At 43.4% G+C, this 12,551-nt stretch overlaps 1 long non-coding RNA gene across 2 annotated transcripts; it reads left to right on the top strand.

Annotated features, from left to right (window-relative positions):
• The first annotated feature begins 1,271 nt into the window (after window positions 1–1,271).
• LOC311440675 lies at window positions 1,272–12,072 on the top strand. Of its 2 annotated transcripts, none has more exons than XR_014695534.1 (2): window positions 1,272–1,471; window positions 7,792–12,072. It is a non-coding gene; the product is annotated as an uncharacterized lncRNA (long non-coding RNA). The 2 variants fall into 2 exon arrangements; XR_014695535.1 differs by lacking the exon at window positions 1,272–1,471 and adding an exon at window positions 1,492–1,584 and having other exon boundaries at window positions 7,792–9,552.
• Window positions 12,073–12,551: the final 479 nt, after the last annotated feature.

The following is a 12,551-nucleotide window of genomic DNA, read 5'->3' as shown; positions in this document are numbered from 1 at the left end:
GTCATCGTGTTTACACATTTTGAAAGAGTTACTGAACTAATTTGTAAAAGACTTCTATTTTATATATTAAGGAAAAATAAAGACCTCACAAGATTTTTAGTCCATCAGCAACATATGGAAACAAGAAAAATCTGTCCCTCGGTTGCTGAAATATTTATTTATCATTGAAATCCCAGACATTTGCATTCAATGTAAGGGCAAAGCATATCTTATGTATAACCTCCTAGAGAATTTGGTTAAAAGCAGTTTTGGATACCTGTAAGTAATTATGCTATCACATTCTCTAACGGATTTAATTCAGGCCAAGTAGCAACTACTGTATGTCCAAAAGATAATGAATTAAAGCAATGCTTTGGCATATCCCCTTTCTGAAATGTTAGCAGCCTCTCAAGTGACTTGAAAAATAGGCTTCAATAAATGGACAGGAAAATATATGCAATTAAATTCAATCAATAAAGCTGTCCTTGACCAAAGTCCAAACATTAAAAACAACTCCAATTGAATTATGAGAAATCCTTTTCTGATTTTAACTAGATTAGTTTAATCACATGTGCACCAAAGTTGCGTGCCATTCCTCAGTAAGTTTATGGAAACAAAAATCAACGTACAACTCCGTCTCTTCCTTCAGCCCAACTCCAGCTTTTCCCCAAAGAGCACTGTTCTAGAAGAGTCATTTTCTTTAACAAGGTCACCCATTCAGAGCAAAATGGCAGAGCAGGGTCCCAGGTGACTGCCCTCGTTACCAGCCCTCTCTCTTTCACTTCCACAAAACTCCTCATCCCCACACTACAAGGGCTCTTTGTTTCCTCTGGGTGAACAACAGAAACACTGCTGAAATCCTGAAAAGCACCTCAAAATGTGAACACTCATCCAGATCCCAAGTAACTACAAGGTTTCGATTTTTTTTTTTTTTCTCCTTTCTCTCTCATGCTTTTTTCCCCCACCACAGTGATATAGCTGAGGACAAACACAGTACTGAAATCAGAGATGCCCCAAGTTATGGCAAGAATACACATAGCTACGTGCCACAGGCATAAGTAAGCCTATAAACAGAAGTGCTTCAGAATAAAACAAAAAAAAAATTAGGTGTTACTAGAGGTTTGTGTGTGTGGGTTTTTTTTTTTTTTTTCAATAACCAAATATCACAAGAACCCTTACAAATAACCAAGCTCATAGATACTCAAAACCTCACTGAAAAAAATCTAGATAGCCTCATACCAACCAAGGTGAATTTGACGTTGTTAAATTTTGTGGAGTACCTTTTGCTCTTCCATATTACCTCAGAGAGGGCAGAACCCCCCCCCCCCCTTCCCTTCCTCAGGGACATGGGAACAGCTGACAAATAATTTCAGGTAAGCCAGCCATCAGCTGGAAGTCATGACCCGAGTCTGCTTGCCTGCACGAGATTTGAACCAGCAACACCTGTGAGATAAGCATTGCTTGCTGAGTGCTCTGAGCTGTCCTGTACAATGTAAGTATTCTCTTAAATTCAGAGTAAAAATAGAACATTAGGTTATTCTAGAGCTGACATTTCAGCCATGAAGCACTTAAGATATGAAAAAGATGGATCTGGGGAAATAATTTGTAAGTAGCAATGTGTTTGTTGAATTTTTGCTCTTTGGGGACTTGTGGTTTTTCTGCAATTCTTTCCAAAATCAAGGGTAAATTACGATAAAATGATTTGTCTTGGATAAGGGACGGTGCCTCAGGAGCAAAGTTATTTCCTGCCCTATAGTAAAAAGAAGCATTGCAACAGGAAAGAGGGAGTAAAAGCATTGGTGGTAATGGCTGCAAGTTACAAGTCTTGTCCTGGTCTTGTTTCTTGTCCACTAATATGAGGTAGAATTCATGTAAATGGCCATGCTGACCCTTCATCTGTGACCTCTAAAGCTCCTGCAGCGATGTAACTTTGAGACTCATCTACAAAAGAGACCTGTATGCTCAGCTGAACCCCCTGTTACTAAACTCAAGGCACAGCTGGTTGCAGAATGAGGAAATCCTCAGGTGGCTGCAGAAGTTGCACTGAATTTCACCATCACTTGTTTGCTGGGACTGTGGGATGGCTCCGGAGACATTCCCATGAATGTATCCCTACCAAGGCTGTATCCCGATCTTCAGAGGGATACAGGCCTGAATGAGACAAAACTTTACGTAGAATAATATGGAATATTACAATAAAATAATATAATAAATACGGGCTTAGTGCTGGAGTTACAAGATGATTTGCCCTAGTTAAGTCTAGCTAGGTGTCCTACTGACCCTATTTAGGCTGGATTGGCTGGTACTTCCATAACGTTTCAGGAGATCCAGCTGACTAGCAAGACACCTGAAAAAGGCAAATACCTTCCTGCTGACAGCAGAACCTCTGCCTTGGACAATCTTTAGCTGTTTGCACACACGCTGAGAGCCCAAGAAGCTCGCATTCCCTTAGCAACCAAAGTTGGCACCTGTGATATTTGTTTTCAGCGACTGACACCAAGAGTTTGAACTTACATCTGTTTTACTGAATTATGGTAAAACAGTATTAGTAACTGCAAAAAGCGGCTCTAATTTGGACAATGCCGTCCAGATCATTTGCAGCTTGTAGTGCCTGTAATTTCACTTCACATATATATCACTTCACAGTACGGGAAATCGTATAGTAGAGGAACACAACAAGTCTTACGCAGGCTGGGTCTTGACAGCTTGACCTATTCCCAGCTATAAAACTTGCTTGTGTAGAAGTTTTCCTCCTGTCTTTTATAGTTCATTTGTGAAGGATTGTCCACCTGGTGCCTTATCAGAAACTGTGGAATGAGTCCAGGAGATGGCAACAACATGAACTGCTGTGGGGGATAACAAGGACTCTGTTATGACTGGGAACGTTTGCAGTACTATAAATAACTCTATCAATATTGTGATAATGGCACTTTAAAGAGGTCTATTTTACAAGTGTTGAATGTAAGAGAGACCACAGCTGTGCTCATTAATTCTGAAGTATGCTCCTCTCTATGTACAATTTGCAGGTGTAACAATAGGAGTGTTGACTCAGTGCAGGTCTAGCTAGTGTTTGGATTAAAAAAAAGGTCACAGTAGCATGATTAGTTCTTAACGAGTCTTTATTGTGTTTGGCAGAGGGAAAGCAAATGATGATAGTTTAATTGAAAACAATAAAAGTAAAATGGAACTTTGTTACAGAATTCAGCTATACGTAAATAGCTTCTCCCCCCCAAAGAGCAAGTACCGTAATTGACAGCAGTAGATCTTTTGATAATTAATTGCAGTAAATTATCACTTGGCACAAAGAAGGCATAATTCTAATTAATTTGCAACCTTTCCAGCATAACACTGAATTGAAAATGGCACTGCTGTAATTTTTTTCGAGCTAATATAGAACTGGAGTACAAACAACATTGTGATGCTTTCCCGTGTTTTCCTTGTTTGGAGTTGAACTTGGGTGATTCGGTCCCTTCCACACAATTGCTGTACTACACAGGGATGACCCAAATGAGTAGGAGTTTCCTGCACAGTCAGAATTAATCTGCCACAGCATGGGATAATATAATTATGTACAGGGATTCAGGCAGAGAACTGGTTCAGCTGGGGCTAGCCTGGGACTTCAATGCCTCGATTGAGGACAGGCAGGGCTGTGAAGAGTCCCTTTCATTGTCCTTTTAATCTTGATTTGAAAAGAAGGTACGTGGTCAGGCCAGGCTTTTTAGGCAGAACTAAGAAGAACTGTAATACGAGTCAAATACATCACCCTCCATCTTGTTAACAATTTACAAATATATTTTCCTGATCTCTGGGAATGTAAATTCTCCTTGGCAACTGCAGGGCAGAGCTAAATGGCAGGTCCGTTTGAGGAGGTGTGATGTAGGGACATCTTTTGAGGCAGCTAGCTAATACCACAGAAGCTTTTAACTCTGAGGACTGCCGGGATGCAATGGCCAACAAACCCATTTTAAGCAGGATGCTTCGTGAGTGCTTAGGGATGAGATGCCATTCCTTCCTCATCATAACTAGTCTCCACGATGAGGCTCCTAGCTAATGATTTGTTAATGGAGTTAAGATCTGGGCCCCAATCTGTGACTTTGCACAACCTATAACTCTTCTGTGCCCCAAAACTTCTCAGTGTCCCTGGGAGATAATATTTACCTCCTGCGCATCAGTGTTGTGAGAATAAATTAACTTTGGGAGAGTATGTTGAGTTCCTTGGGAAACAGTTACTAAATAAGTGCAAGTATTATCATATATTAAATCAGATCAGCTATTAAAAATGAGAACAAGTCCTCAGATCCGTAACCCTCACTACATCAGTTTCTCCTTCCTTTGCTGATTACTGTTAGCCTTGATAATAATGAACTCAAAGACGATATTAGCAGCCTAACCTATACTATGATTTAATCTTGATTGCCACAGATCAAGGTTTGATTTAATTGCTCTAGAATTAATTAGGAAGAGAAACAAGTTATAAAAAAGAATTTTCACTCTAAATAAAGAAACTGTTTACATTCAATTGGAGTTCATGTTAGAACAAATCATTAAGCTATAAAGGATTACATCTAGGCTAGAATTAAAGTCAAGCCGATTCATTAACCCAAATGGTAGCCCAGAGATTACCAACATGGTATTTCTGCTTTGGTGATCAAAGGATCAAGGGATACATGACCAGATGACCCTAATTGAAGCAATCTCCATTGAATTTTGCAAATGAACTCGAAAGTACTAAGAAGATAGTCTCAAACTTCTGTCTTTGTGCAGGATAAATCTGTCCTCGTAGCCTTACTTTAGACATGCAGTAAGGGAAAGGAAAGACAAGAAAGCTAATGGCAATCCTCTATGCAGTACATAAAGTACGAATATTTTTCTTGAGTTATGGAAGACACTTACCCGAATTGTTTATAGTTGTCTGTTACAGCTTTTGAAACATGGGGAATTTACAGTCAAAAACTTCATCCCTACTGCCCTGTCAATGACCTCATCACACCTGACCTACAGGGAGTATCTTCTGGTGGGTTAACCCGTAAATCAGCCGGCACGCACGGCCTTTCTCTCAAAAGCTTGCCAGTAGTGCTGAATTAGGTATGATAGTTTTATTGTGTGAGCTACTGTTCACCGGGGACTGAGTGGGAACTGCTGACCGTATTTCACTTGAGAGTGCAGGATGAACTTGAGCCTTGGTCCCAGTGGTGAGAGGCCGAGTCCGTACCGCGGCGAGGCCCTGAACCTACAGGCTCGGCTCTGCAGTGGGGTGAGCTGCGAGTGCTTTGTCAAGGTAATCATTGGAAGCATGAACTTGGGTTGTGTTTCAAGTTTTAAATAAGAAAAATACACATAAATGCTGGAAAACAATAGGGGCAAGATTTTGAAAGACCGGTATAGACATTATCAAAATTCTGCATATCCCTCTGTGGAAAATTAAGAGTCACTGAGCATAAGAACTTCCTGAAGACAGAGACTATAATTCTTGTTATAAAAGGGGAGAAATTGGATGTGATAACTAGTGATGGACAAACTTCAAAAGGTTCAGGGCTTGTGCTCGGTTTGGATAACCATCCAGGAGCTTTGATGCACATCCAAAGCTTATCTGGACCTCCTGGGCCTGTAAATATTGGGATGAAAATCTTGCAAGAACAAGCTCTCTTGAGAGATTTTTCTTTTTTAGTGTTTTGGGCAAGTATTTTCTTGTCATGCTGGAAATACAACAGAAATAATAATGGCACGAAATAAGGCCTGTTTTTAAAGAGTACTTCAAATCTAAGTCACAAATGAAAAATAAAAAAATGCTTCTCCTAAAATGCTTTAGACATCTCAAGACCTTTTCGGAGTCAAGAGTGGCAACATTTTAAAATAAAAGCAGAAAAATATTTCCCAATTTCTTCTGTATCACAACTGTGCTACCATCATTTTGAGCTGGAGGCTTTTCATTTTTTTCTTGTCTTTGTACAGTCACTTCTATGCATAACATCAAAAATGCTGTACGGATTCTGGATAAATAAGATATAGATCAAATTAGGAAGAATACTAACATCATCCAAAATGTGATTTGCATACACAGCAGTTATGTAAAGTAAAACCCAACTTCCAAATGCCAGACTTTGCATGAAACCTTGCACGTGTTTGAGAAGACCTTGTGTGTGTGTACACCCGTGTAAATTTTCTTAGTTCTCCATGGACACAAAATAGGTTATAGTTCATGAAACTATTTCATTCGGTTTTGCAGCAGACATGATTGTGTGACTGTTTTATGCTCAATAAACCAGAGTAAAATGTTGTGGGTGATAAGGAGCCAGCTCCTGGGGTTGGTAGAAGGATTTGTCTCTCCCAGGCTGGAGGGACAGAAAGCAGGTACGCTTCTGCCAGCGGTTCTCATGGCTGACCAGAGATGAATTAGTAGGTTCAGTTGGGTTTGTATTCAGAATTGTGACCAAACTACTGAAGACTGAGTTTTCTGTATGTTTGTATTACCTGCTTTTTAAAGAAGTGCTTCATTTTGGGGGTTTGAAGCAGAAGCTCAATAAAAGAGATCTGGTGATTAAAATTCCACGACTGCTTCAGGTACAGATATTTCTAGGTCTGTAGGGGAGGAGGTGTCCTCTGCACTGCCTCTCAGAGGAAGGATAAAGCCAGTAACACTTTGAACTTGGTAGTTGAGGCTGATGAGAGATGTTAGAGGAGAGGGTAACCCCCCTGGTGGCTGGGGAGGAGGAATTTATTTCCTCTAGGTAAGAGACTTGCAGGGGCAGGTGCCCTGGATGAGGTGCTGCCACTCCTTTTCCCTAAAGGCCAACTTGAAGTGATGATGGGGAGAAGGGAAGCCAGCAGGGCTTAAATTCTGGTTAACCTGGGTGCCAGCTCACTTAGGTCCTGAAAACGTGAGAGTTGGGAGCAACCACTGGTGGTCTCTGCACAGGTGAGTCCCAGCAGGCCGTGAAGGGCAGCAAGACCCAAGAAGGATTTCTTGGAAGCCCAGACAGGTCAGGGCCAAACCAACTTTTTTCACAGCATGATAAAACCCCTAGGCTGTTGTGTGAGTTTCTGTGTGTTAAGCTCTAGAGATCTGCCAAGGACAGATCTGTGGATCCCGTGGCTGACATCTCCTGGCCTGTAACTCAACAGGATCCCTACACGGACACGGCACCGCTTAACCAGGGGTTACTTATTTCAAATGTTTGCTACGAAGCTGTAGTCTGCTATTTCAATCTACCTCGCATACTGAAGTCATTTCTGCCTGCGTGTCTGAGCCAGCGGGCCTGGCTGAGCTCCTCTCTCAGGGCTTAATCCGGCTCCAAGTCCCTGGGAGTGTCTCTGCTGACTCCAGCGAGGCTGGATGGGGTGCTGAGGGGCTGGCAAAGCACAGAGAGAGCCACGTGCTGGCCTGTCCCAGTGCCTTGCCACCCTCACAGGCTCAGGGAGATGCTTGTAAGCCCCGTATGCGTAGTTTGGTTCCTTTGGAGTACCAACACCTAAACTGACTTGCAAATAAACAGCATTAAACATCCTAGCTGCGTTAGCACGGGATGTCAAGTAAATGAGGAGATACAAACCCAGCCAGTGCACGCAGCAGAAACTGCTAACCGTATTCAGGCAGCAGCAATCAGGTCTCATGCCACTGTCAGAACTAGTTAAATTATCATTGGCCGTGTCATCCTTTCTTTTTTTAGCTGCTTAGTAAGCCACATTTTGGCATCTTTCTAGTCAGATCGTTATATATTTTATCTTCAGTAGTGCGTACGTATTAATAACTCCGGGAATTAATTTGCATCTGAGGCTCCATTATTTTTATCTTGTTTGTTTCTCCTTAACCAGGTCACGAGAAATATAAATTTTAATCTCCAAATACTCCAGAACGGTACTGCAGAATTGGGCAAATCAGCTACATATTGGCATAACAACACTAAGAATAGAGATCTCTACAGAGCTTTGCAAAAAGAGACTTTTCTACAGATGGAAAAACTTAGACACAGAGTTAAAGTTAGCCCTGTAAAAAAACAGCAGGGGAAAACAAGCAGTTCAAGTGTCTGCTCATGCGCACGGGCTTGTTTCCTTGTTTTCTTTCCCAGTGTTGACCTTTGGCTGCCCCAAAGTTGTCAGAGCATCGATTAGACACTGCAGAGGAGGAAACTGGTGGTGAAGTTGGAAGATAAACCTCAAAGAGTTTCAGGCATTCAAGAGATGAGGCTGTCTGAGCTGCTTAAATACTGGATGTATCCAAAATACAACCAAGGCCGTAATGGGATCAAGGTAGCAGCTCATCACTGGGGACCTTTCAGTTTCCTGCCATCCAAGACGAGGCGTGGAGCAGAAGACCACCCTCATCCTCACAGACCCCCGAGCCCAGAGGCAGATTAATGAAGAGCGAAGAAGACTTACAGAGCCAGACCGATGCAGTGTTTGTTAGTGGAGAAAGACTTTAGATGTGTATGGGTGGGTCTAGTCCCTCTTTCATCTTCCCCCATGGCAGTCACCATGTCCATGTGCTGCCTCGGGAGCCAAGGTCCAGCAAGGAGCAGAGACAACAAAGGGGGTGAAGCTGTTTGCTGCTGTTCTCAAATTCAATACTAAATTATACTCCACGTTTTAGGTACCAAGCAGGCAATCTCAACAAAGTTCCTATCCACTTAGTGTCCCTGACCTATCAGGGACGCTGGAGCTCCTTTTGCAGGGGGACCAATGCACCCACTGTGAAATTAAGAGCACCCAGTAAAGGCCACCACTGAAGTTTAAAAATAATCCTATTGGTGAACATAGAGACAGCAGAATCAGTGGAGGCCAAAGCATCCCAAATCCGTACAGGGAACAAGCCTGCAGAGGTGATGGCTGCATGGAGGAGGACAGGTCAGTCCCAGTGCCAACTTAGCTCTGGGCTTCTTGAAGAGCTGCAGTGGGATTTGTGAGGTGGGAGTCCCACTGTCATGCTTCTTGCTGGCCACCGACAGCTGTGAAATGTTAGTTGTCTTTCAGTATGAGCCGGCGTGCAGCTGGGGAGTATTCCTTACATCTCGCTCAAAAAAATCCAAAACATCTTGGGAGAGGAATCTGCGTGCATAGCTGTGCAGGCAGGGAGGAAGGGCTCTGCTCCCTGCCCGTCCTCGGAGCAGCCACCACCCAGCGCCACCTTTCCAGGCATGGTCACCCTGTCCCAACAGGGCTGGGGCTGCCCTGTGACTCACTGGGTTGGTGGCAGGGTGATATCTTTGCCTGGCTTTGCCTGCTTTCCATTTTGAAAGGGTTTTTCTACATGATAGGTGATGACGTTATGTCCTAGAGAGCCAAGAGCTGAAGGCAGATGCAGGCTGGGACTGCTAGTAGTGGAGAAAGTTCAGAATAACAGCTTTGTAGCTGCAGGCCCTGGGATTTTATACAGGGTGTTAGAAACAGTTTGAGGGAAAGAGCAAGCTTTTCTGTATCTCAAGTGAGATGCACAGCAAATATGCAGTTGCTACTACTGATTTTAGAAAGCAGGTCTACAGGTTTTCCAAAGTGAGTGAGTTGTGTGTTCCCACATATATTATCAGCACTTATTTTGTAATGAACTTTGTTGAAATTCCCATAAAAGTCTTATGGTAATTTTGCTACCTGGCCTCCAATGCTTCTAGGAGGAGATGTGCAGACAGAGGCACAAACGATGGATGGCAAGAAGATGGAATAGGAGCCACCCAGGAACTCTGCAAAGAAACTCCCTTTAAAATTGAAGGACAATCATTTTTAAAGTATTTTAATCAGATTTTTAAAAAATGGTCATGCACATGTGCTGAGGAACTTTCAAAATCAAGCCATGTATTTTAGTAGCTACGGGAGCTTTCAGACCCCTCATCTAAAAGACCCGACCTTCATTCTGGAGGTCTGATGAGTCAATGTATTTAATCTCTAGTCAAAAGGTCACTCAAATGGACTCCAGAAGACACGTAGCATTTTTTGATACACGTGGTCTATCACCATAATTGTTACTTCAACTGAATACCTTCCATTGTCATGCTGTAACAATCTGTGGGGGCTGAGGTTTTGCAGCTGGCTGCCTTGTTTGAGCTGTCTGGGGCTGGTGCAGCTGAGCTAAACCCAGGCTCTGCTGCTTGTGGTGGAGGAAGAGCTCCCTGAGGAGCCCACTGACGTGGGGACTTAGCCCCCAAAGACAGGGCAACTCAGACTGGAAAATAGCAATGGAGATCCGCAGACAAAATGTAGGTGTCTCCCACCCACCCTCAAAAAAAAAAAAAACCAAAACACCACAAATAAACAAAAATGCACCATAAACCTAAACTCCTGCTCTGAATGGATTGCTTCAGGTGCTGAGGTAACGCCAGGTGACCGGATTGTACCCCAAGGGAGCAGTCCCATGATGGCAAGGTGAATGAATCTCATCTTGGAAGTGCCCCTCTCTTCCTTGACTGCCAGGGAATCCTAATAACTTATTTAGAATAGACACCTAGTTTTTAGACAGTTAAATGTAACTGAGGTGAATCCACCCTTCATGCCCAGATGTGGGACATACTGGTTTTGGTAGTTATGGCATGTCTGATGTCAAGACCTTCGTGGAGATTTAGGAATTGTGTTGATTCACAGTCCAGTAATTAAAGGGATTGCAACTCCTAGGATCTGGATGCTGCTTCTCATACCCTTGTCCTACGAACCTTGGAGAAATCACCCTGGGCAGGATTTTTAAAGATACGAAATCCTATTGGTTTCAGGTGATTTGCCAAGCTTGCGGTCAATGAGAGGCACACAAGTGCTGCTGGGATCCTTGCCCTTAAATCTCCTTGTTTGCAGTGCAGGATAACGCCTACCTGCCAGGCAGGATTACTGCCTCCAGCACTTTGGGATCGCTGGGTGCCTGGTGCCGCCGGTGAAAAGTGCAAGCTTCAGATTGTCTTGCACATGGCGTGCTGCAGACAGCACAGCCGCCGGGCCCCGCGGCGCTGAGCACCGCCACAACCGACCTCGCATTTCTGTGACAAAATTTATAGCACAAACCGATCTGTGAGATCGGCTGCTCCCTCCCTCCCGGCTTCTTTGCTTCGGGGTGCTGCGACTCAGAGGCTGGAATAAAGGAGCAGCATCAGGGTGGAAAGCTTGGGTTTTGGTCTGCACTGCGCGAGCACCGAAACATTTGCTTTATTCCTTAAATTGCAGCTTCTGAAGAGAAAAATGGTCTGTTCTGCCCGGATTGCTGGAGTCAGACGCACATGGATGCGCTGCTCCCAGTCAGTTGCCCGTCTCTCCCAGTAGATGATGCTAAAGCGCGATTGTTTTGAGCAGTTTTGAGGGAGTGGAAGAGTTCATGGGGAAACCCGATGTGGTGGGAACGCTCCTGGGGCTCGGTGCCGCAACGTGCAGCAGGTACTCTGAAAAACCTGGAGTCCAATCTGCTCCCGTTGTATTTACAGCAGCTGCAAGAGTAATGGGGTTAGACCTTCTGCAGGTTTTTATGATTTTCAGGCAGACTGTTTTGCAGCAGACTGACGTGTTTACGTGCTTTTGAGCAGACTGACGTGTTTACATGCCTCGGTGTTTCTGCAGTTAGGCAGCTAAAACACAATACCAGCATCACGCTGCCTCGTCATGCCATTCCTTCACTCTTGTCATTAAGCTCTGCTTAAACGAGAGAGATTTGTTGGGACTTTGCTAAGTTTGAGCTTCAGTGTGGTTTCCCCCCCTTTCTTTCCCTAACATGTTACTAACTGCTGCTCGTTGCAGTCAGACCCACTCAGGGCAAATCGTTTTGAAGCTAATATTCAACAAGGGCTGTAGCTTTCTGGTTGCTTTTGAAACGTGCACTGACATTTATTACCAGAAACGAGGCAGCGTTTTGCCTGTAGATGCTGCCAAAGTTCAGATATGTTTGAGCTCGGGCTGCTCTCTGGAGCCAGGAGAGGAAGTGGTTCTGGAGTGGGAAATACAGGCTCAGATATACATTTCCCTGGAATTTAGGAAAATTAGAGGGAGTTTGGCCTTGTCTTTACTTCCATTAGGGCTTTTTTGAGTACTTCTAGGGCAGGCAATATAATTCACTCTGAAATGAAGTTTTAAAGTTCAAAGATTCATCTGGAAGTTATTAATAAAAACAATAAAAATATAAACTTAAACCCAGTACATTTCAGCGAGGAGAAATTGTCTGCATTTTTTTCAGTTGGATACTTTTGCATTTCTATAGCTGAAAAATATATTATTTTCCTTTTAGGAAAAAAAAAAAAAAAGGCAAGTTATTAGTCTCTTTATGAGACTTCTGAGGTCTGCAGTAAAGATGTGCACATCCACCCCTTGGTTCTCCATGTCCAGGCTGTCTTGCTCTCTATGAGTTAGGAAACACAAACAAGGTCCCTGTCCTCACAGACAACTTAGAACAAAGCATATTTTGGGAAAAGGATGTACAAAACTATGAAACAATCCAACATGGGACCCATACAGATACGTGGAGGGGCTCAGAGAAGGAGTCTGTCGATTCCTCGAGTGCCTGCTCTGCTGGACCATTATTTCTTCTATATTAATACACTCATCAATTATACACCAGGGCTACGTGACGTAGCCCCCCTCCCCTTCCTACATTCCTGTATGCTAACATAAGGCACGCT

Source organism: Aythya ferina (assembly GCF_964211825.1).
Source record: "Aythya ferina genome assembly, chromosome: 8".
In the NCBI taxonomy this organism is placed as follows: Eukaryota; Metazoa; Chordata; class Aves; order Anseriformes; family Anatidae; genus Aythya; species Aythya ferina.
Note: the sequence above shows the minus strand (reverse complement) of the source record. Positions and strands in the feature narration are given on the sequence as shown.